This window comes from Chiloscyllium punctatum, chromosome 21 (assembly GCF_047496795.1).
Source record: "Chiloscyllium punctatum isolate Juve2018m chromosome 21, sChiPun1.3, whole genome shotgun sequence".
Classification (NCBI taxonomy): Eukaryota; Metazoa; Chordata; class Chondrichthyes; order Orectolobiformes; family Hemiscylliidae; genus Chiloscyllium; species Chiloscyllium punctatum.
Genome location: NC_092759.1, coordinates 32940768 through 32963308, shown reverse-complemented (window position 1 = coordinate 32963308; position 22541 = coordinate 32940768). Strand labels below are relative to the sequence as shown.

Here is a 22541-nt window from a genome sequence, read left to right as displayed (position 1 = left end):
GGACACTTTCCAATGCATAGAGTTCGCAGGTCTGAGCTGACCACCCATTTGGCAACCTTCCTGCCTCTACCACACCACCTTCCATCCCGTCTACAAGTACATACCCAGTATGTATTTTCTCTTCAGTCACCCGGGATGATCTGCCTATAAACAGTCAGGCTCCTGCATGAAGCGGAACATTTCTCAGGTCCATGAAGACCTTAGTTTGGTATTCTATAATGTCAAGGCAGTCGTGCCCTGGATTCTAAGGATATTCTCCTTCCCCTTTCCAAAGAAAGGCAGCTGGATTTAAACAATTATGCGTGACCAACACTAGATCATCCTTTCCTACTAATATTGCCTCATATTTCAGAACCCGCGAATCTGTCAACCATCACCCAGCTTTTTGGTTTAGGATCGTTCTCACTTGGTGTGGAGTACTTACTAGTGTAAGCACCCAAGTGTAAGCTTCCTGCTTTCCTCCACCAACAGTGCAGTGGCAGCCACGGCCTGCACACACTCAGGCCTGCCCTGGGATACTGGATCCAATAGCTTTGAAAGATATGCTACTGGCTGTTTCATTACTCCCCACCTCTGGGTTAATACTCCCAAAGCCGCGCTTTTCATATATGGTAGCAAAGAGATGGAAAGGTTTATCTAGAGAAGGTAAGGCTGACCCAGGGGCATGGATCAGATCTCTTTTAAATTCTTAAATAGTTCTTTTTCCTCTTCTTCCCAACTCAGAATCAGCGTGTTATAAATAGCTCCATAATACTCCACCTTTGTTATTATCTTTATCTTTAATCAGTTAGACTCGAAACGTCAGCTCGTCTCTCTCCTTGCAGATGGTGCCAGACCTGATGAAATTTTCCAGCATTTTATCTTTTGGTTTCAGATTCCAGCATCCGCAGTAATTTGCTTTTAATAATGGCTCTATGATATTGCTGGTGACATGATAACTCCAGTGTCGATGCATGAGAGGTGAGCAAACCAACGAATTGCCTCTGGAAGTCATGTGACGAGTATTAACAGAGATCCAGGAAAATAGCATGAACGAATCTTTGATTGGAATTGAAGCCTGAACTCCGGTTCTCCTCCTAATACTACACATATTTCATGTTTTGCATTTGTTGGTGAAAACAACTGAGACTGGTTGATTTGCTGCAGACAACATCCACCAGACATCACGGGTACGGCGATCAAGTCGTGCGTCTAACCCTGTCAAATGTTTTATTGTGCAGATGTGAGCCTCCGGCTTTGTGGAGCACGTTGTTTGGAAACACCGCAACCACACAAGCGCTGAATGTGGTCAGTGTGGGGATCGAACCCACGACCTTGGCGTTATTAGCACCACGCTCTAACCAGCTAAGCTAACCGACCGACGCTAGCGGCCACGCGGAAGCAAATGCCTATATTGCCGGTGCTCACAACCACGGCTGCTCTGCATTTTCTGCTACTCATCGATCGCACGATAGTCTGAAGTATTTCCTTTCGTTGCAAAGCTTTTCAACAAAAAAAATTACTTTTCCGAACGCGCATATCCGAGTTAACCATTTGCTCTGATATCTAAAATTAAGCACAATGTCCGGACGCATGCAATTTCAATCGCAACGCCACCAGCTCAGCTGCAGCTTCTCACGTTGACAAATTTCGTCTGGAGAACTGTACCTTCAACGATCGCTCACTGTTCTTCTGGATACTCACAGACCTTTGGAGTCAGGGTTACGTGCTGCTGATTAACTGCTACGAACCTTATGCCAAATGCATTTGAATTGTAATCTATCAGTGGGGTTCTTTCTGCTCCCGAACGACGCAGTTGCTTTGGTGTCAGCAACAGCTCAGAAGTCAATTGCACGTTTTGCTCAATGACTCATGTTGCTTATGAAATCTTCGTTTGACAGCATATTTAGCAAGTTGTCAGGCCTTCCTGCAATGTTTGTCAGCAACAGGTCAGCTGCTAAAATGATTGCTTCAGACAGCATGCTACATCATCCTACATTTGAAAATGGAAAAGGTGCAAACGTTTACAGGCTGAACACTCGCTCACTATTTCGCCTGGCGCGTCAGAGGCTAGGAGCTGATCTTACGGAGGTATTTCAATCATGAGGGGAATGAATCGGGCAAATAGACAAGTTCATTTCGCTCAGGTGGGGCAGTTCAGAACTAGAGGGTATAAATCTGGTGTGGGAGGGTGAGAATTCGAAAGGCAGTGAGGGGCAACGGCTGCACGCAGAGGGTGGTGCGTTTCTGGAATAAGTTACCAGACGAGCTGGTGATGGATGGTATAATTCCAATACTGTTAAGGAATCTGGGCGTGTACTTGAATAGGAAAGGGTTAGAGAGAAATGGGTCAAGTGCATGCAATCGCGGCTGGATCAGTTGAGGATATCTGTTCGGAATGGACGAGTGCGACCGAAGACTGTGTTTTCAGTGCTGTCCATATCTAATGGCTCTATGGTAGTGCAGGTGAAATGATAAAAAAGATAAATTTAAAAAAAAGAAGTAAAATTGTCTGAAGTTGTTGAATTCAAACAACTTCAGGTAATTTTATTTCAATTATTTTATTTAACTTTTTTAGTTGTGTTTTTTTTTCACTGTTCTGTACCTCTTATTTCTTGACTGTCTCTCTTTCTCTCGCTCCCCACTCTCTCAATACCTTTTTCCTCTCCTCTTCCCGCTTTGCTACCCTTCTCCCCTGTGTTCGATTTTGTCTCTGCTTCACCCATCCCTCACATATTTTGTCACATAGCGCTGGCTTCAGCCTGGGTCATTCACGCCTCTTAATCTCCCTTTAATCTCTGCATGCACTGTCATTATCACCTTTGCATCTGGAGCCTTGACTCACCTTCTCTCAGCGTGGTCTAAATAGCTCCATAATACTCCCCCTTTGTTTTTATCTTTATCTTTAATCAGTTAGACTGGAAACGTCAGCTCTTTTCTCTCCTTGCAGATGGTGCCAGACCTGCTGAGATTTTCCAGCATTTTCTCTTTTGGTTTCAGATTCCAGCATCCGCAGTAATTTGCTTTTATTAATGGCTCTATGATATTGCTGGTGATATGATAACTCCAGTGTCGATGCATGAGAGGTGAGCAAGCGAACGAATTGCCTCTGGAAGTCGTGTGACGAGTATTAACAGAGATCCAGGAAAATAACACGAACGAATCTTTGATTGAATTGAAGCGTGAACTCTGGTTCTCCTCCGAGACGGTGCCAGGTCTGCCTAATACTGCACATATTTCATGTTTTGCATTTGTTGGTGAAAACAACTGAGACTGGTTGTTTTGCTGCAGTCATCACGGGTACGGCGATCAAGTCGTGCGTCTAACCCTGTCAAATGTTTTATTGCGGAGATGGCGCTTCCGGCTTTGTGAAGCATGTTGTTTGGAAACACAGCTGAGATCCGGCATGCGAGCAGGGAATTCATGTTCCACGACAGCGATTGTCGGCTTTCGTATGAATACACGTCTCAACCGATCATGTGACAAACGCTTGCAGACAGTGAACCGTGATACCGCGCTGCTGACCACACAAGCGCTGCACATGCTCAGTGTGGTGATTGAACCCACGACTTTGGCATCTTTTGCCCCACGCTCGAACCAGCTGAGCTTACCAACCAATGCCTGCGGGCTAGCGAAAGCAAATGCCTATATTGCCGGTGCTCACAACCACGGCTGCTGTGCATTTTCTGCTTCTTATCGATCGCACGATCGTCTGAAGTATTTCCTTTTGTTGCAAAGGGTTTCAACAAAAAAAGCATTTCCTTTTCCAAACGCGCATACTCGACTTAACCATTTGCTCTGATATCCAAAATTAAGCACAATGTCCGGACCAATGCAATTTCAATCGCAACACCACCAGCTCAGCTGCAGCTTGTAACGTTGACAAATATCGTCTGGAGAAACGTACCTTCAACGATCGCTCACTGTTCTTCTGGATACTCACAGACTTTTGGAGTCAGGGTTATGTGCTGCTGATAAACTGCTACGAACCTTAAGCCAAATGCATTTGAATTGTAATCGATCAGTGGGGTTCTTTCTGCTCCCGAACGACTCAGTTTCTTTGGTGTCTGCAAGTTTAGGGCTCCACTTGTGCCACTCAGCTGTCATAGAGAGATGCAGTGTAAATCGCTATGATAGTATAAAAGGGGACAAGCATTCCCCTGAGCAGGAGCACACTCAACCTCGTAATTTTCTGCGCCTCTATACCATCATAGAAGGACAGCACGCTCACCGATTGCATCACTGGAGCCAGAGAGTAACTGCGCAGTTTTTCCCATCTCCATTTCCGGTTCGAGATGAGCGGCTGTGCCGATGTTAAGCTGAAATGCTATTGAAGCATACATTTCAACAATATCCTGTACTGTCCCCCGAGTCTTTGATGTTTTGTCGGAATCGATCAATCTAATTTTTCAACATTCTCATTCAAGTGATCTTCACAGCCTCTGAAGACATGGAACTGAAAGATTCAGCTCATTCTCAGTTCCCACATGTCTGTCACTGTTCACTGAGTACTGATATTGTACATGTGTTATTCTTCCGAACATTTCCTCTGCTCGTATACTTATTGCTGCTTGCAAGCATCCTGTTCTGTGGTTACTGTGATCGTTGTTGTCGGTATTTTGCATTGTGACCACAGCAACCTCGATTTGAAACGAAATCACAGCACTAAGTGTTCTCTCCGTTGTCCTTTTTGTGACACATGCTAAGAAATTAATTGTTTTACCTTCAAATTCCGCTCTCTTACATCTCTGCGTTTCATATATCAGGATTCAAACTCACCCGTTGTCAGAGATTCCGGTCCTTCCCACGATCATTAAACCTCCTTTCCGTCCCTCCCCCCATTTCTCTGAGGCAATGCCCAATCTGTCACTCTCTTTCACATCCATACTGTTCTGTCTGTGCTGCTGCTGCGGTCACTGTTGTTGGGTGAACGTGCCCCAATCCCGCCATCGGGACCTTCAAACAAGTCGATCCATTTGGATACCGCGGTTGTGAAATCAATCACTTTGTCACAGCTTTTACTGACCAGAGACAATTGTAGCGTCAGGCTCATGGAAAATACCCAGGGCAGTTCTGGTGAAAAGACATTTTATTGTTAAAGATCAGCTTTGTGGCTTTCTGTGTTGGTCTTGTGGTAATTTCATAGGACTGATAATCCAGAGACCGAGGTAATAGTCTGGGTACTCGGGCTTGAATCCCACCATGCCATGATTGTCAAATTTGGATCCAAAAAATATCTGCAAGGAAGAATCTAATGACGACTATAGATCCATTGACAGTTGTTGAAAGAAAATCTGTTTCACTGATGTCATTTCAGAATGGAATTTGCTATCCTTACTTGGTCTGGGCTGCATGTGAATTCAGACTCATAGCAATATGGTTGAGTCTCAACTGCCCTCTGGGCAATTCGGAATGGGTAATAAATTCTGCTTAGCCAGAATCGCCCTCACACTAATCCAGAAATTTTAAAACAAATGCTCATAAGACTCACACAAGAGTGTCGTTGTGCAGTTTTGCAAGTCACATTATAGCAGGGATGTTATCACACTGAGAAAATTGCAGGAGTTATTTACCGGGATACTGTTTGGGCTGAAGAGTTTCAGTTGTGAAGAAAGACAGGACAGAGTGGAGTGTTTGTCGCAGTGCAAAGGGGATGTAGACAAGACATGATTGAGTTCAGGTGTGGACAGGGTTGACTGAACGAGTTTCCTATTGATGGAGGGATAGATCAACAGGGGGCAGTGACTTAAGGAGAAAGACAGAAAGGTTTGAGAAGATGTGCGAAAAAGCTTTATCAGCCAGTGGGTAGTTGGAATTTGGAATAAACTGTCTGCATTGTTCAGAGCGGCAGAAATCATTATAACATGAATAAATATTCAGATGCGAACTTTTGATACCAAGACATATAAGGCTGTGGGGTTAGCATTGTAAAACGGGATTCAGTTCATTAGGCAGTTGTTTTTGACAAGTGTGGCCACATTTAGTTGAAGGGCCTTCTTTGACATTCTTGTCCTTGGTAGTATAATGATTAATGTCCCCGCCTGTCACAGGGCTCAATTTTCCCCTGGGACAATGTAAACATTTTAAAACTGTCGCTCCATTCCCACATGTGGGTATTGATACCTGTCCATCCATTCTCGATGGGGCATGTGACAGTGCTGCCTGAATCAAGGTGGGGAAGGTGAAAATGTGTTGCTGGAAAAGCGCAGCAGGTCAGGCAGCATCCAAGGAACAGGAGAATCGCCGTTTCGGGTATAAGCCCTTCTTCAGGAATCCTGATTCCTGATGACGGGCATATGCCCGAAACGTCGATTCTCCTGTTCCTTGGATACTGCCTGACCTGCTGCGCTTTTCCAGCAACACATTTTCAGCTCTGATCTCCAGCATCTGCAGTCCTCACTTTCTCCTTAAAGTTGGGGAAGGACTGCAACTCTCAGGGAGGCAGAGTGTCAGTGAACGGCCAAACACGTGACTTCTGCAAACTACACCTTGTGCCTGTGTTGGAATGAAAAGCATTTGACAGACTTGTTCCGGATTGAAGTGTTTACTAGAAGCAGGAAGCTAAGGAAGAAACAACATAAACGCATTCAAATATGAATGCAGAAACATTTCCCGCAGCACGAATGAAATTGTAAAGGACAGAGTAGCGTTTCGATACATTGAATTTGGGTTCATTTGTTTTGATGAGGCTGTTACCAGGGTAGAAAACCATTACGAAATGATACAGCATATGCTCAGTATGATGGAACATTGTCTCAGTAATTCGCATTGCTGTTCAGAGGGAGGGTTAGTTTGATTGGCAAAGTTAAATTGCCCTCTCGGTGTCCAGGGAGTGAATTAAGTAAATTAGGTGAATTAGCCATGGGTAACGTGGGGATAAGGTCAGAAGTCACAGGACGTCAGGTTATACTCCAACAGGTTTATTTGAAATCATATGGGGGAGGGATTCCCTTTCTTCAGGTGAAATATAAGGAAATAGGGAGGGGAGCTAGGTCTGGGTGAGATGCTCTTCAGAGAGTCGACACCGGCTCGATTGACTGAAATGCTCTTTCTACACGGTCGGATTCCGTGATTCTATGAATTGATAATGACGGTGTTTACTGGGGTGTAAAACCATTAGAGAAGGTGCTGATGGGGGTGTACTGAGGATGAGATTTTATTCACTTGTCTTCTTGGAAAATTGAGACCAGTTATCCCTGAACCAAGGAAAACTTAATGGGTTTTTTCAGGTTATGAAATGTTTGAACAGACTAAATAGGTGGAAAATTCCCTCTTTCAAGTAAGTAAACATCGAGATGCCAGGCATTCAATAGCTTTGATAAAACCTTGGAAGGGCAAAGAAATGATGAGAACAGAATCGCTGTCACTCCAAGAATCTGTTTTTCAAAATATTTGGAAAGGCACATTTGGTGACATACAAGGAATACATTTCACAAGGAGAGAGACAGCGTGTGGCTAGGTAAAGGTGCAGAGGTGGGGTGTAGTCGGTCGGAAGTTGCGGGAAACAATGTCTTAGTTGCTTAACTTTAAATGTAAAGAAATTTCTTTAATGTGTGCAACTGAATAAATTCGCTTCCAAAACTCTGCATTTTGAAAGATTTGGCATAATATTCAACCTAAAGCATTGTAAATGGAACTGAGTGGATTTTTATTTATTGTGAACAGAAGATATTACATAATGAATAGGAAGTGACCAGTTGCTTGGAGATCGACTTCCTGCTTTCATCATATGCTTTAAGGATGTGAGAACAAACACCATGATGTTTGGTCCATTTAATACTCAACATTTAATAAAGCAACAAGCAACAAAACTGGTGGGTTTTCTTTTGCACTTTAACCCTCTGTTTTTCTCAGCAGTATTTTCCTTAAGCTGAAATAAAGTCAGAGCAAATTTGAATACAACATTAATCGTTCCAATGAGATAGATCTAATTCACTTCTGATCATTACAATGAAAATTGTGAGGTTTCAGCAAAATTAAAATGAAAGGAACAAATCAGCATTTCTTGCGATTGAATCCAATTCAGGTTCAGCCACATGAGAAAGGCCCTTTGAGCGACAACATCACCTTTATTTCACTCACCATGGCTGCTTCTTCACGTGAGAGAAAAAGTGACTGAAGAAATTATGAGTCAAATCTAGGTGTAAATATGACGGAAAATTCTTGTCCTGTTTCATTCTGACTCAGTTCTGACTCAGAATGTATTAATGACAGCTCTTCATTCTGACCAGCATGGCTATTTATTGGAATTTGCTGTTATTATAATTCTCGTGAAAGCAGTAACACAATGGTGTGGATTCGATTCCGCTCTGGAACTTTCTCATCCATGACTTTCACTGCATTTTACCTGATGAGGTCACATGTCACCCCACTACAAAATGTGCAGAGGAGATTGTGAGATTACGGTGCTGGGTTATTATACCGCTGTGCTCCACATTCACGGGTTCGAGTCACACTCTGGTTGCTAACTTTACACACCGCTCTAGTCGTTTTCCTTTGCACCTCACACTCTGGTATACACTGGATCGAGAATCTTGCCCTTCACTGCACGGAAGATTCACAAATAATCTTCACCACATTAAAGTCGAAATGAAGAGTGAGAGCAGCCATTCTATTCAATTGTAGATGAAATTGGTGTAATGAGAAGGAACGCATTTTTCTTTCTGCCCTAAATTCCATCTTGTCTTTCTATGAATTTACATCGAAAGAAAGAGAAAAAATTAACAAGAGATCGGGAGCACAAGTTTATCCAGTGGGGTTGTTCATGAGTATTTTAACCTAACACTTCACACAAAGATCTGATCAGCATTTCAAACAGTCACTCGGAATTGGAAACGCAGAAAACTTCTCCAATGAAACAAACATTTCATTCTTTCACAAATTTCTGCTGTGTGCGAATCATACAAGGATCCATTATCCAGAGTGATCACTGACTTGCCAACTGTATAAGATCTGGCAACTTCCTTCAGCAATCACAGCTTCTGGACAGCCACCTGTGCTGGGGCCCAGTGTCATTTGTCGCCCCCAGGTCATAGCACATTTCTTCTTCCTGAGTATTCGAGGCTTGTTCCTGATCTGTCTTATCTGTTTAATGAACCTTTTCTGTAACTTCTTCCCATCCCCTCACATTTCTGAACTTATGAATAAAATAAGGCGTTAGACGAAATGTTAAACCAAGTGGAAGTATGCTATTCAGCCCAAGGAGTCTGCTCAACCAATCAACGAACTCATGGTTGATCTGATTTTGAGATGCCGGTGTTGGACTGGGGTGTACAAAGTTAAAAATCACACAACACCAGTTTATAGTCCAACAGGTTTAATTTGAAGCACACTAGATTTCGGAGCGATGCTCCTTCATCAGGTGATAGTCACTCCGAAAGCTAGTGTGCTTCCAATTAAACCTGTTGGACTATAACCTGGTGTTGTGTGATTTTTAACATAGTTGATCTGATAATCTTGAATTTCTTTCTGCTCACTTAGATCAACAAAGCTTCATCATCTTTCTTATTAACTATCTGGCACAGTTTGAAAATACCCAACCACACTGTCTCAACAGCGGTTACTGGAAAATGCCACAGATTCTTTGACTCCTGAGCAAAGAAATTACTCCTCATTTCTGAATTAAATGGGCAATATCTAATTCTGAGATTATGTCCTCTAGTGCTCTCCTCAGAGCATAGGCCAAGCCACCTGCCCGTATCTACCCTGTCAAGATCCCACGAATATTGGAAGTTTATAATTGTTTCTTTGTGAATATAGATTTCCCCTCCTCCTCCTTTGTTAAAGGATAATAATCCCAGCCTAACCAATCATTTCACGAAGTTCGACTGTATACAGAGTTAGCAACATGTTTGTAAGTCTGTGCTGTCCCTTACAGCGTCCTTACATATTATTAAGACAGGTGGAGAAATTTCGGCAAGGAAACGGGTTGAAATATCAGGCGCAGATGGGAATTGAAACTTGAAATCAGAAAGCGATTAGAATCGGATTGACCCACAGAAGGACCAATTACAGCGAAGATAACTCTGACAAATGAGAATCTACTCATATTCGATTGACATTCAATGGCTTCAATGTAACTGAATTCCTCCGTGTAATCGTCCTGGGAGCTAGTATTTAGGAAAAATGGAACCTGACCGCCCATATAAAGAAGTTGACGACAAAAACCTGTCCTTGGGTGGACTTTGTTTGATTATTAACTCAACTCGTGTCTCCTTGAAGCCTACATCATCCGCAACGCACAAATTAGATGTTAAACAGAACTCTCTCCATTTGCCTCGGTGGGTGCAGCTTCAATGCCACTGAAGGAACTGGGCACCCTCCACTACAATGCAGTCACTAAACTGTATATTGTTCAACACCTGAATATTTATTCCCTTAACTGCTAAGGCGCAATTGCAGCAGAGTGCACCACATAGAAGATTCACTGGAGTAAGTCATCCAGGCTTTGTTTGCAGAATCTTCAAAGCTCAAAAATTGTAACGACTATAAGGACAAGTTTAAAGATGCACTGAATCTTCACCATTTGCAAATTACCCTCTAAGGCACATACCAGCATGACCTGGAGAGGAATCAGTGGTAAATTCATTGAGCGGTGAAGTAGTTTGATGGGCAAAGAGTTACACTTCAGCCGTCTATCTTTCATCTTTCAATTTTTAAAAATGTAGATTATTGCATGGACCAGACTTGTGCTCGTTCCTTTCGTTGTTTCCTAAACCGGTGGTTGCTAAAGATCGAATATCATCCACTTTCTGTTGTCAACAATAGAAAATATCCAAAATCCTCTGGAACGACTGATCTCCCTGCCTAACAATCTTCAGGGTTCTGTGAATGTCCACTCCAAGATCTCTTTGTTCCTGTGCACCACTCAGAATCCTCACTTTTATTGTTACAACTTCCCAAATTCACTACCACTCATTGGTCTGGATTCAATTCCATTCGCCATTTTTCCTTTCCACCCGCTGGATACATCCCTGTGGTCCCTGACATTATTCATCATAGTCAACGACACGACTATGTATCGTCAGTAAATTTCTACATCTTGACTCCGAATAAAAAAGTGTGAATTATTGATCTACATCAGGAGACAGTGGTACCTCACTGGGAACAAGCGTCCAAACATGGTTCCTTGCTGCATGGAATGAATAACTGCCATGTTCCAATCTCCAAGGGTTGCTAGCCCAGTAACTCGCCACTACATTTGCAGATGACACAAAGATTGGCAGAGTAGCCAGAAAACAGAGGGGACTGTCAAAGAATGAAGGGGAATATAGATAGACAGAAGAGTTGAGCGGAGAAGTGGCAAATGGTGTTCCATCCAAGCAAATGTGAGGTGATGATTTGGGAAAGTCTAATTCCAGAGCCAAGTATACAGTAAACGGAAGAGCCTTTGGTAAACTTGATGAGAAGAGAGATCTAGGTGTTCAGGTCCTTTGTACCCTGAAGGTGACTGCACAGGTGGATAGAGTGGTCAAGAAGGCATATGGCATGCTTGCCTTCACAGGATAGAGCATTGAGTATAAGAGCAGGCAAGTCCTGCTAAAATTGTACAAGAGTTTGTTTCGGCCGCGTTTAGAATACTCTGTACAATTCTGGTCGCCAAATTACCAAAATTATGTGGACGTTTAGGAGAGAATGCGGAGAAGGTTTACGCAGATGTTGCCTGGTATGGAAGATGCAAGCTCTGAAGAGAGGTTGAATAGGTTACTTCTGCTTTCATTAGAAAAAACGAGATAGAGAGGACCTGATTGAGGTCTACAATATCATGAACGGTGCAGACAAGGTGGATAGAGATAAGCTTTTCCCCAAGATGAGGGATTCAATAATGAGAGGTCACGCATTCAATGAGAGAGGTGAAACGTTTAAGGGAGACAGACATGGAAAGTATTTTACACGGAGGCTGGTAGGTGCTGGAATGCGTTGCCAGCAGAGGTAGTAGAGGCAGGCATGGTAGTTTCATTTCAGGTGCGCCTGGACAGATGCATGTGCAAGTGAGAAGCAGAGGGATACGGATGCTTAGAAATTGGGCGACATGTTTAGATAGTTGATTTGGACAGGCTCAGGCTTGGCCGTCCAAAGGGCCTGTTCCTGGGCTGCACATTTTCTGTATTCTTTGTTCTTCTTTGTTCACTACACTACCAACTGTGCGTTACAGGTGAAGTAGTGCTACTTCTGCAATCATAATTACTTATGCAAGGTAATTGAACTCACACCAGTGTACAATTCTTTCAACTAAGAGCGGAGTCAACAAGAATGAAACCTACATGAAGGAAATATATAAATTGCTTTCATATTAGCTAAAATGTGCATACAAGAATGAAAGGTGTCTGCAAACAAAGGTATATGGTACAGACAAATAGATAAGGTGCTGTGAGGATGTAGGTTAAGTCAGATATGCTTGTACAAGCAGTGGTTACAAACATTTGTTTACCATTTCTGCAAAAACAAAAAAAAAACAAACCCCAATTAATAGGGAGTAAGGTTCAATATGGTTGGGGAAAGGGAGGAAATGTCACAAGTGGGGGAAATAAATCGCAGTGAAGGAGGATATACCTAACAGTTGACCACAGCCAGGATGTGGTGAAAATTCCAAGCAAAACCTGCACTTTGTTATGCACAAGGCTGGATAAGGCAAGAGAGAAACAATAGTAATGGGCACTGGGTTTGGAGTAGCGAATCCTATGTACTTGCTAAACTCTCCGAGTCTATTTCAGGCACCACGCTTGCAAGCGTATAATAAAGATACTGATTGCTTCAGATCTTGTCTTGCACTGAAATTATTGATGTGAGTGGCCTTAGTTTCTCACAATTGGGGGATCATCCGGGATATTCTTCCATCGCCGGGGGGAGTGGCCTGCCCTGGACACTGGGAAGATGCCTCCCATTCACAATTGAGGAGCGGTTTCTTGACCCTGTTTTGCCCACTCCCTTGGGAGACTGGTATGAATCCCACAAGAGAGACATCTGAGTCAGACAGTGAAAGGAGGTCAATAAAAAAAAGGGAAAAAAAGCGGCCAGGCAACTCTGTGCACAGACGAACGTCAGAAAATTAACTTTTAAGTATTAACTTGGTGGCCGGGTAAAGGGGTATTTAATCGCTGAGGGACTGGTGAGGGCCCCAAGAAATGGCGGGTAGGCAGAGTAAGTCGAACTGTCATGGAGTAAAGGAGGAAAAAGTCCCTGGTAACATTCCTTCTAAAAGTCCTTTGGAGAGGATGTTGAGGGAATGGACAAGTAACACTTGTACAAGGGAAAAAGATAAAAAGAAAATGATTAAATATTGTTGTTTATTATGGACCAAAGACCCAATCCTTCGTCCATCTGTCTTCTGGCCAAAGTATGGTTCGGCCGAGGATTGGGTCTGTCAGTATTGAAATTTGTATGTGAATAAAAAACAACCTTTTAGTCAAGAATAGGCGGAGTATGCGTCCTGTTGGAAAGGCAGTTTGGGAATGATGGTAGTAAAGACAAAGGATTCCCCCTCTACCCCACCCAGTCCCTGGGATCCTTTTGCCTGTTTGCACTCCCACCCCCGTACCATAAAATCAGATTAGGTGAAAATGGGGTAGGAGGAGAGACAGACAGACAGGGACAGAGAACGGATGACCCACAAGAGGAGGACGAAGGGGCGGTGGACGGGGATGGTGTTGTTCCCCACCATCAATCCGCAACTAAAGAAAGGAAAGATAAAGTAGATAGAGAGGAGGCCTCTGGAGTATCTGAACGAAAGCCAAAGGGGTGAAAACAAAAACAAAAAAAGGGGAAGAATATAAAGACTTATCCCCTTCGGGAAGTACCAATAGGGGACAAAGAGATTGGGTTTGTAAGTGCCCCCCTCACCGGTGGGGAGGGCAGAACATTTAAAAATGAGATGAACGTCCTGGTAGAGGATCCGGTAGGACTGTCTGAACAAATTGATGAATTTTTGGGGCCCAGTCTGTATACGTGGACTGAATTAATGTCTATTTTGAATATACTATTTACTGGGGAAGAAACGGGACTTATACCAGGAGCAGCCATTAAAATATGGGACAGGGAACTTCCCATTAGCGATGGGGATACTGGACAGGGAGAGACGGAGTTTCCCCTCAGAGACACCCAGTGGGAAAATCAAAACCCGGATAAATAGGGAAGAGATGATGGAATTGAAAGACCTGATAGTAAAATGAATAAGACAGGCAGTTCCGAAGTCGCAGAATTTGACTAAAGCCTTTGAAATTACAGAGGAGAAAGATGAGATACCCTCAGCTTTCTTGCAATGATTAAGAGACTCAATGCGGAAATACTCTGGAATGAACCCTGAGGACCCAGTGGCACAGGGTCTTTTGAAAGTATATTTTGTGACAAAGGCAAGGCTAGACACAGAGAAAGATACTGAAGATAGAAGGGAGGAGTGAAACACCATTAGATGAATTGTTAAGAGAGGCACAGAAAGTGTTTGCAAAGAGAGAGGATAAGATACAAACAGAAGGCAAAAATGATGGTAGCTACGATTGATGATGTAGTTAAGAAAAGAATGGAACCAATAGTGAGCAACTGGAGCGGTGGGTGGCAGCATTTAGGACATAGAGGAAGAGGGAGAGGGAGAGGAAAAGGGGGAGCATTTGATAGAAGGTTCGGGCGACAGGAGCAGAGATGGAAGTCTCCACAGGCAGGATATTGTTATTGCACAAACTCGGGCATTTTAAGCGGGAGTGTCCTCATCTACAAAGGGAAGAAAGGACAATTCCGCTTATGAATTTTGATGAAGAATAGGGATGTCAGTGGTTCCTGCCCCCGGGGAGCCACTAGGAACTCTTGATAAACTTGAAGGTGGGACCCTGTGGGGAAGAGGTAGTCTTCCTCGTAAATACGGGGGCAGCACGGTCATCACTGAATTTTATACCAAAGAAGTAGGAATGTCAACACGGTCAATTACTGTTTCCAGGGTAAAAGGGGAAGGATTTACTGTTCCAGTATTTGAACCTATGATGACAGAAGGTCCTAAGTATACAGTCACAGGGGAACTGTTGCATATCCCTGATATAGGAAGTAACTAACTAGGGAGAGATTTAATTATCCTTTTAGGACTGAAGATTTGAATTCAGGAAAAAGAATTAGTTGTACAAATGGCAATGTTGACAGAAGATGTGGAGAGAGAGAGAGATAGACCCTATTAAATGGGCTCGAGAAGGGAATCGTGGAAAAAAAACAGATCTGTCCCCTCGAAATAAGTTTAAAAAGGAAAGGGGACGTTGTTTATGAGCGACAATATCCCATTTCCACAGAAGGTAAACGAAGACTACAGCCAGTAATTGAGGGGCTAGAGATGGACTGTTGGAGCCATGTATGTCTCCTTATAATATCCTAATTCTACCAGTGCGAAAATCCGATGGAACTTATCGATTGCTGCAGGATTTGAGAATATTGAATCGAATAGAACAAATGAGGCACCCAGTGGTGCCAAACCCCTATACGTTATTAAGTAAGATCCCTCATGACCACAAATGGTTGAGTGTGATAGATTTAAAGGATGCCTTTTGGGCTCGTCCCTTGGCGGAGGAAAGTAGGATTTTTTTCACCTTTAAATGGGACGATCCCAAGACAGGACGGAAACAGCAATACCAGTGTGCCGCGCTCCCCCAGGGGTTTACAGAATCCCCGAATTTATTTGGACAAGTGTTCGAACAAATATTCGAGTAATTTAGCAGCCCCAAGGGACCTACACTTTTGCAGTATGTCGACGACATCTTAGTAACAGGAAAGAAAAGGGAAAGAGCAGTAGGAGCCACTAAAAAAAATTGAATTTCCTGGGTCAGTAAGGACTGTGAGTATCTAAAAGCAAAATACAATATGTGGAGCGAGAATTGAAATACTTGGGACATTTAGTTAGTGAGGGAAATTGAAAGATCAGACCGGAATGGTAAGAGGGTATAGTGGGTATTCCGCTGCCCAGGACTAAATGGGAATTACGTAAGTTTTTGGGTTTAACGGGATATAGCAGATTGTGGATTGATTCTTACGCTGAAACGACGAATAACTTATATCTCAAACTATTGGAGGAGGAACTAAAGTGTCTGAGTTGGGAAGAAGAGGAAAAATAACTATTTAAGAATTCAAAAGAGATTTGATCCATGCCCCCATGTTAGCTTTACCTTCTCTAGATAAACCTTACCACCTCTTTGCTACTGGAGATAACGGAACGGCTTTGGGAGTATTAACCCAGAGATGGGGAGGAATGAGACAGCCAGTAGCATATCTTTCGAAGCTATTGGATCCAGTATCCCGGGGGTGGCCTGAGTGTGTGCAGGCCGTGGCTGCCACTGCACTGTTGGTGGGGGAAAGCAGGAAGCTTACACTTGGGGGAGCCCTAATAGTAAGCACCCCACACCAAGTGAGAACGATCATAAACCAAAAAGCTGGGCGATGGTTGACAGACTCGCGGATTCTGAAATATGAGGCAATATTAATAGAAAATGATGATCTAGTGTTGGTCACGGACAATTCTTTAAATCCAGCTGCCTTTCTTTGGAAAGGGGAAGGAAAATCTCCTTAGAATCCAGAGCACAACTGCCTTGACATTATAGAATACCAAACTAACGTCTGCATGGACCTGAGAGATGTTCCACTTCATGCAGGAGCCTAACTTTTTATAGACGGATCATCCCGGGTGACTGAAGGGAAAAGACATAATGGGTATGTACTTGTAGACGGGATGGAAGGTGGTGTGGTAGAGGCAGGAAGGTTGCCAAATGGGTGGTCACCTCAGACCTGCGAACTCTTCGCATTGGAAAGAGCTCTTAGGGCGTTAGAAAATAAAGAGGGAGCAGCATACAGTGACTCGAAATATGTATTTGGTGTTGTGCACACTGTTGGAAAGATATGGCAGGAAAGAGCACTGATCAATAGCCGGGGGAAGGAATTAGGAATTAGTACATGAGGAGTTGGTTAAACGTGTCTTGGAGTCCCTATTACTCCCCTGAGAAATAGTGGTGGTGCATGTAAATGGCCATCAGAAAGGAAATGAACCTGAAGTTAGGGGGAATAGATTAGACAATGAAATGGCTAAGGAAGCAGGCCTGGACCCACAGGGCGTGCTGATTCATTCCCTAATACCTACTGTCCCTGATCCCCAGAAGCTCCTATATTTACTGAAAGAGAAAAAAAAGAATTTAAAGATTTAGGAGGTTCAAACACAGCAGATTGGATGTTACCCGATGGAAGAGAAATGTTAAACAAAATGATGATGAGAGAAATTATGGCCATGCAACACCAAAGCAGCCATTGGGGAGTACAAGCAATGTGTGATTTAGTTCTTAGGGAATATGGATGTAAAGGAATATATACAATTGCTAAACACATATGTGAGGGATGTATAATATGCACAAAGGTAAATAATAAAGTCTTGAGAAAACAGACCGCGGGAGGAAGAGACCCGGGATTGAGACCCTTCCAGAGTATACAAGTAGATTTTCCTGAACTACCCAGAGTAGGAAGACTAAAGTATATGCTGGTCATAGTAGATCATCTATCTGGTTGGGTTGAGGTATACCCCCGAGCCACCGCCACTGCGAGTGCGGTGTCTAAAACAATATTAGAGCACATAATTCCCCGATATGGGCCAGTGAACCGTATAGATTCCGACCAAAAACTCATTTTACCTCTGAAGTGTGACAGGAGATAATGAAAGGGTTGGAAATTTCCTGGGAGTTCCATGCTCCATGGCACCCGCCATCATCAGGAAGGTTTGAGAGAATGAACCAAACACTCAAATGACAGCTCTCTAAATTGATAATAGGAACCAGACTCCCTTGGACCAAATGTTTACCTATCGCTCTCTTACGAGTACGAACAGCCCCAAGGAAAGATTTGGGACTATCCCCTATGAAATTATACTTGGATTACCTTATCTGGGAACGAACGGAGAATTGACAATTCCCGAAATTAAAGAGTTGTTCTAAAGAAATATATACTGGGCTTGTCCGCCTCTTTGTCTCTCCTCAGGAAACAGAGTTTATTGGCACAGACTCCACCCCTTGAATTCACCGTTCATCCCATCCGGCCAGGAGATTGGGCCTTAGTAAAATCATAGAGAGAAACTAAATTGCAGCCGGACTGGGAAGGCCGTATCAGGATCCTTTGATTACCGAAACGACAATAAGGACAGCGGAGAAAGGGTGGACTCATTACACTCGAATCAAAGGGACAGTGGACCCTCCAGTTGAGGAAGAAGTCTGGACAGCCGAATCAACGGAAGACCCGCTGAAACTCAAGCTGAAGAGACTTAGAGTAACTGATTATACAGTGGCGACGCGAGTGCGGGATTATTTCTGTAGGATTGTGTATTAAGTTTTTTTGTGCTTCAGCAGAATTTTTAGAATGCTGGGGATGCTTAGAGTTATGATGCTAGCTCTGTAAGTATTGGGATTTTGTCAAATATAATTTCATATGTATTATTAACGGTCCCTGAGTCTGAAAAATCCTACGTAATAGACCTGATGCATGCAGTTTAGTAAATTGTGGTGATGTAGATAATCAGAGACAGTACCACAGCTCAGAGATACATCTTAAGTCCTTTGGGGATGGTACTTGGTATAATGGTCTTGTCACAATACACTGGCCACCTTCCGATCACCTCTCAATTGTCCCGATAAAGAGCGTAACCCAATATACCTAATGATAAAGAAAACCACATGGCACAAAGCAATTCTCGGGGTGGGGGGGGGGGCACCTATGAGATACAATTAGATGAAACATTTGGGATAGAAATGTAAGCAAACGGGAAGGATTTCTCGGGCTGTTGTTTTCAAATTAGTGTAGGACAGGGAATACGGGCAGAACTATTGGATAATAAGGTACAACCTTTCACCCCTCCCGATGATCCTACAGTAGTAAAAATTATAGTGATAAAGGACTTGAAACAGATCATCGAAATAGAAACTGGATATTGGGATGCAAATGCCTGGGTTGAATGGGTAAAATGTACTGTAAAAAGTCTGAACAAGAGCAATTGCTATGCACGTGTCTCCAGGAGACCAGTGACCAAGGTTCCCTTTCCACTCGGGTGTAAGCGAGACAGGAAGGGCATGAAATGTATAATAGCCCTGTCACAGGATAAGACTGCATGGAATGATAGGAATTGTACCTCCCTATCTCTGACGTTCGCTCCCTTGGAGAAGAAAGATTCAAAAGCCCCCACACCACCCACGTTTTCAGCTGCAGTCGGAAATCAGACGACGTGTGTGCGTAGATAAGGTGCAAATCGCTCTAGAGATTTGGGGGAGCTGAAAGTATGTACAGAGATTAAGAATATCACCGAAATGGACAAGGCAGGGAACTACTCAGCACCAAAGCCTCCCCGAGCGGATCTGTGGTGGAACTGTGGAGGCAAAATATTGAGACCCACCCTACCATCGGATTGGAGCGGGATATGTGCAATTGTACAATTGGTAATTCCATTTATCCTGGCATTTGAGAAGGGAAAGATAGTGGGGGAAGAGGGAAGGAGTAAGATATCACTGTTAGACACTTCTTTCAATGGCAGGATTTATCTCGATTCTGAATGAGTCCCTAGGAGGGTACATGATGAATTCAAGCCTCGTAATCAGATTGCAGAAGGCTTTGAGTCAGCTTTCTATTGATGGGTAACAATTAATAAAAATATAGATTGGATAAATTACATTTTCTATAATCAACAGCGATTTATAAATTATACAAGAGATGCGGTTAAAAGAATATCAGACCAGCTTGATGTGACAAGTAGGATGGCATGGGAAAACAGAATGGCCCTTGATATGGTTTTAACGGAAAAAGTGTGTGTGTGTGTGTGTGTGTGATGTTAGGAGGAAGCTGTTGCACCTTTATTCCTAATAACACTGCACCTGATGGTTCTATTACTCGGGCATTAAGCGGATTGACGACCTTTGCAGAGGAACTAGCTGAGAATTCAGGAGTAGACACATCTCTCACGGGATGGCGTGAATCATGGTTTGGAAAATGGAAGGGAGTGGTGGTTTTGATCCTTACTTCCCTGATAGTAGTAGCCGGGGTATTGGTAGCCATTGGCTGTTGTATCATGCCCTGTATACGAGGACTCAACCAAAGGCTGATTCAGACAGCCTTAATAAAACAGATACCCCTAAAATGGAATCAGGCAGAGGAACTTTGTCGATTAAATAATGAGGGGATGAGTGAGACCCAGATTGATGAAATATCCAGAATGATGCTTGCGAATCTTGGGGGCAATACTTAAAAGAAAAATGCAGAAGATAACAAATGGTAATTAAAGAAAAAGGGGGAAATTTGGGATATAGGTAAAGTAGTGTCACTTCTGCAATCGTCATTATTTATGCAAGGTTAATGCACTCACACCAGTGTATAATTGTTTCAACAAAGAGCTGAGTCAACGAGAATGAAAACTATGCGAAGGAAATATATAATTGTTTTTGTATTAAATAAAATGTGCATACAAGAACGAAACGTGCCTGCAAACAATGGTAGATGTTACAGACAACAAGAGAAGGTGCTGTGAGGATGTAGGTTAAGCGAGATTTGCTTGTACAAACAGTAGTTATAAGCATCTGTTTCCCACTTTTGAAAAAACACAAAAACAAACCACTATTAAAAAGTCATAAGGATCAATATGGTTGGGGCATGGGAGGAAATGTCACAAGTCGGGGATTTAGATAGAAGTGATGGAGGATATACCTCACAATGGACCACAGCAGGATGTGGTGAAATGCCCAAGTAAAACTTGTACTTTGTTAAGCACAAGGCCGGATAAGGCAAGCGAGAAACAATAGTAATGGGCACCGGGTTTGGAGTAGTGAGTCCAATATAAGATACGTATTTGCTAAACTCTGTGTGCCTTATTCCAGGCACCACGCTTGCAAGCGTCTAATAAACAAACTGATTGCTTCAGATCTTGTCTTGGGCTGAAATTATTGAAGTGAGTGAGCTTTGATTCTCACAGTCTGTAATTTAAATTTACTGTATTTTCTATTCTCTCAAGTTCTTATATTAATTGCTCTTCATTTTCTTCTTAACTTTGAGACAAATCTCAAAATTCCGGGCACAATAAAAGCGATATGATTTATAAATTAGTATCTGGACAAGAGAACCAATGAACAGCTACATAGACCTCTTGAACATGGGAGCTGGGTATTGAGAACAGAGGATCAGTGGTTAGCACTCGTGTCTTACAGTGTTATGCACTTGGGTTTGAGTCCATCCTCAGTCACATGTTTGTGTGGATTTTGCATGTTCTGGTTTTCTCCCACAATGCAAAGTATGCAGGTGAGGTAAATTGGCCATGCTTAGCTGCATGTTCTGTTCAGGGATGTGTAGGTTATATGCATTAGTCAGGGGTAAATGTCCAGTAATCTGAGAGCAGAATGGTGCTGAGTGGATTATTCTTTGGAACGTCAGCGTCGACTTGTTGGGCTAAATGACCTGTTTCCACATAGTAGGGATTCCATAAATTTAGAATTGTGTTTCGCTAAACAAAATTGACATTTTTTTTAAATGTTGCATTTAAAACTTATCTTTAACTGTCAATTGTCAATCTTGTAAAATATCTCAATGTTACTGAAATCAATGTTCAAACAAAACACTGCACATAAAGCCGCACAAAGATCTTCATGACCATCTAATTACTGTTTAGTGGAATACTCACAGTAAAATTTTACTGTTTCTGAGATCAATCCCCACTATCACAGTAAGGATCTGGCTGTCATTCCCTTCAAGAAATGCAATCGTTGTCATCTGGTATTTCAGCTCAGTCGTTATAACCATACTGGTCGTTCAAAGCATGGTTATTCTTTATTATGAATGGCCAAGGGTTCTAACGGCAAGAGATGTTGTTCCATTTGATTTGTTGCATGTTCTCAAACAAGCTTTCAATATAAATATTACAAAAAATGTGTTTATTTGGTCTTGTTCAGCTGCTGATGCTAACATTTTCAGTTCATGTTCATTAAGCATATTTGGAGAAAGTGAGGAAAGCTGTGGTGTTGCAAAAGTGCAGGCACATTCAAAGCGCAGGAGTATCGAAAAGATTCCTGATTGAAGGGCTTTTGCCCAAAATATCGATTCTGCTTCTCCTTGAATGCTGACTGACCTGCTGTGCTTTACCAGCACAACGCTCTTGCCATGAGAAATATTTGACTAAGTATTCAGAGACAATACTAAAAGTTACCTCTGTCTATTTAATTTACTGTGCTTTCTATTCAATGAAGTTTTCATGTTATTTGCTCCTCTTTTTCTTCTTAAATCTGATACAAATTTCAAAATACAGAACACATTAAAATTCACATGAATTATAAAGTTGCATTCTCGACAAGAAAACCAATTAAAGGCGATATAGAATTCTTGAACAGCCTACACATTTAAATGAAAAAGCAATTCCTTCTAAAAAATGTTTCCACGTCTGTATCTTTTGCTCCATTCAATTAATCCTGCAAGTAGTTAATAATTGCCACTTGATCTCACTGAATGAGTACCTAATCAATGTCAATGTAACAGCTGAAACATTAACAACAGATTGATAACTGGGTGTTAAAGACCTTATTTGAAGTGAACAAATG

At 42.5% G+C, this 22541-nt stretch overlaps 1 non-coding gene across 1 annotated transcript; it reads right to left on the bottom strand.

Moving 5' to 3' along the window:
- Positions 1-1285: 1285 nt before the first annotated feature.
- Positions 1286-1359, bottom strand: trnai-aau (transfer RNA isoleucine (anticodon AAU)). The gene has a single exon. It is a non-coding gene; the product is annotated as a tRNA-Ile (tRNA).
- Between the last annotated feature and the right edge of the window lie 21182 nt (positions 1360-22541).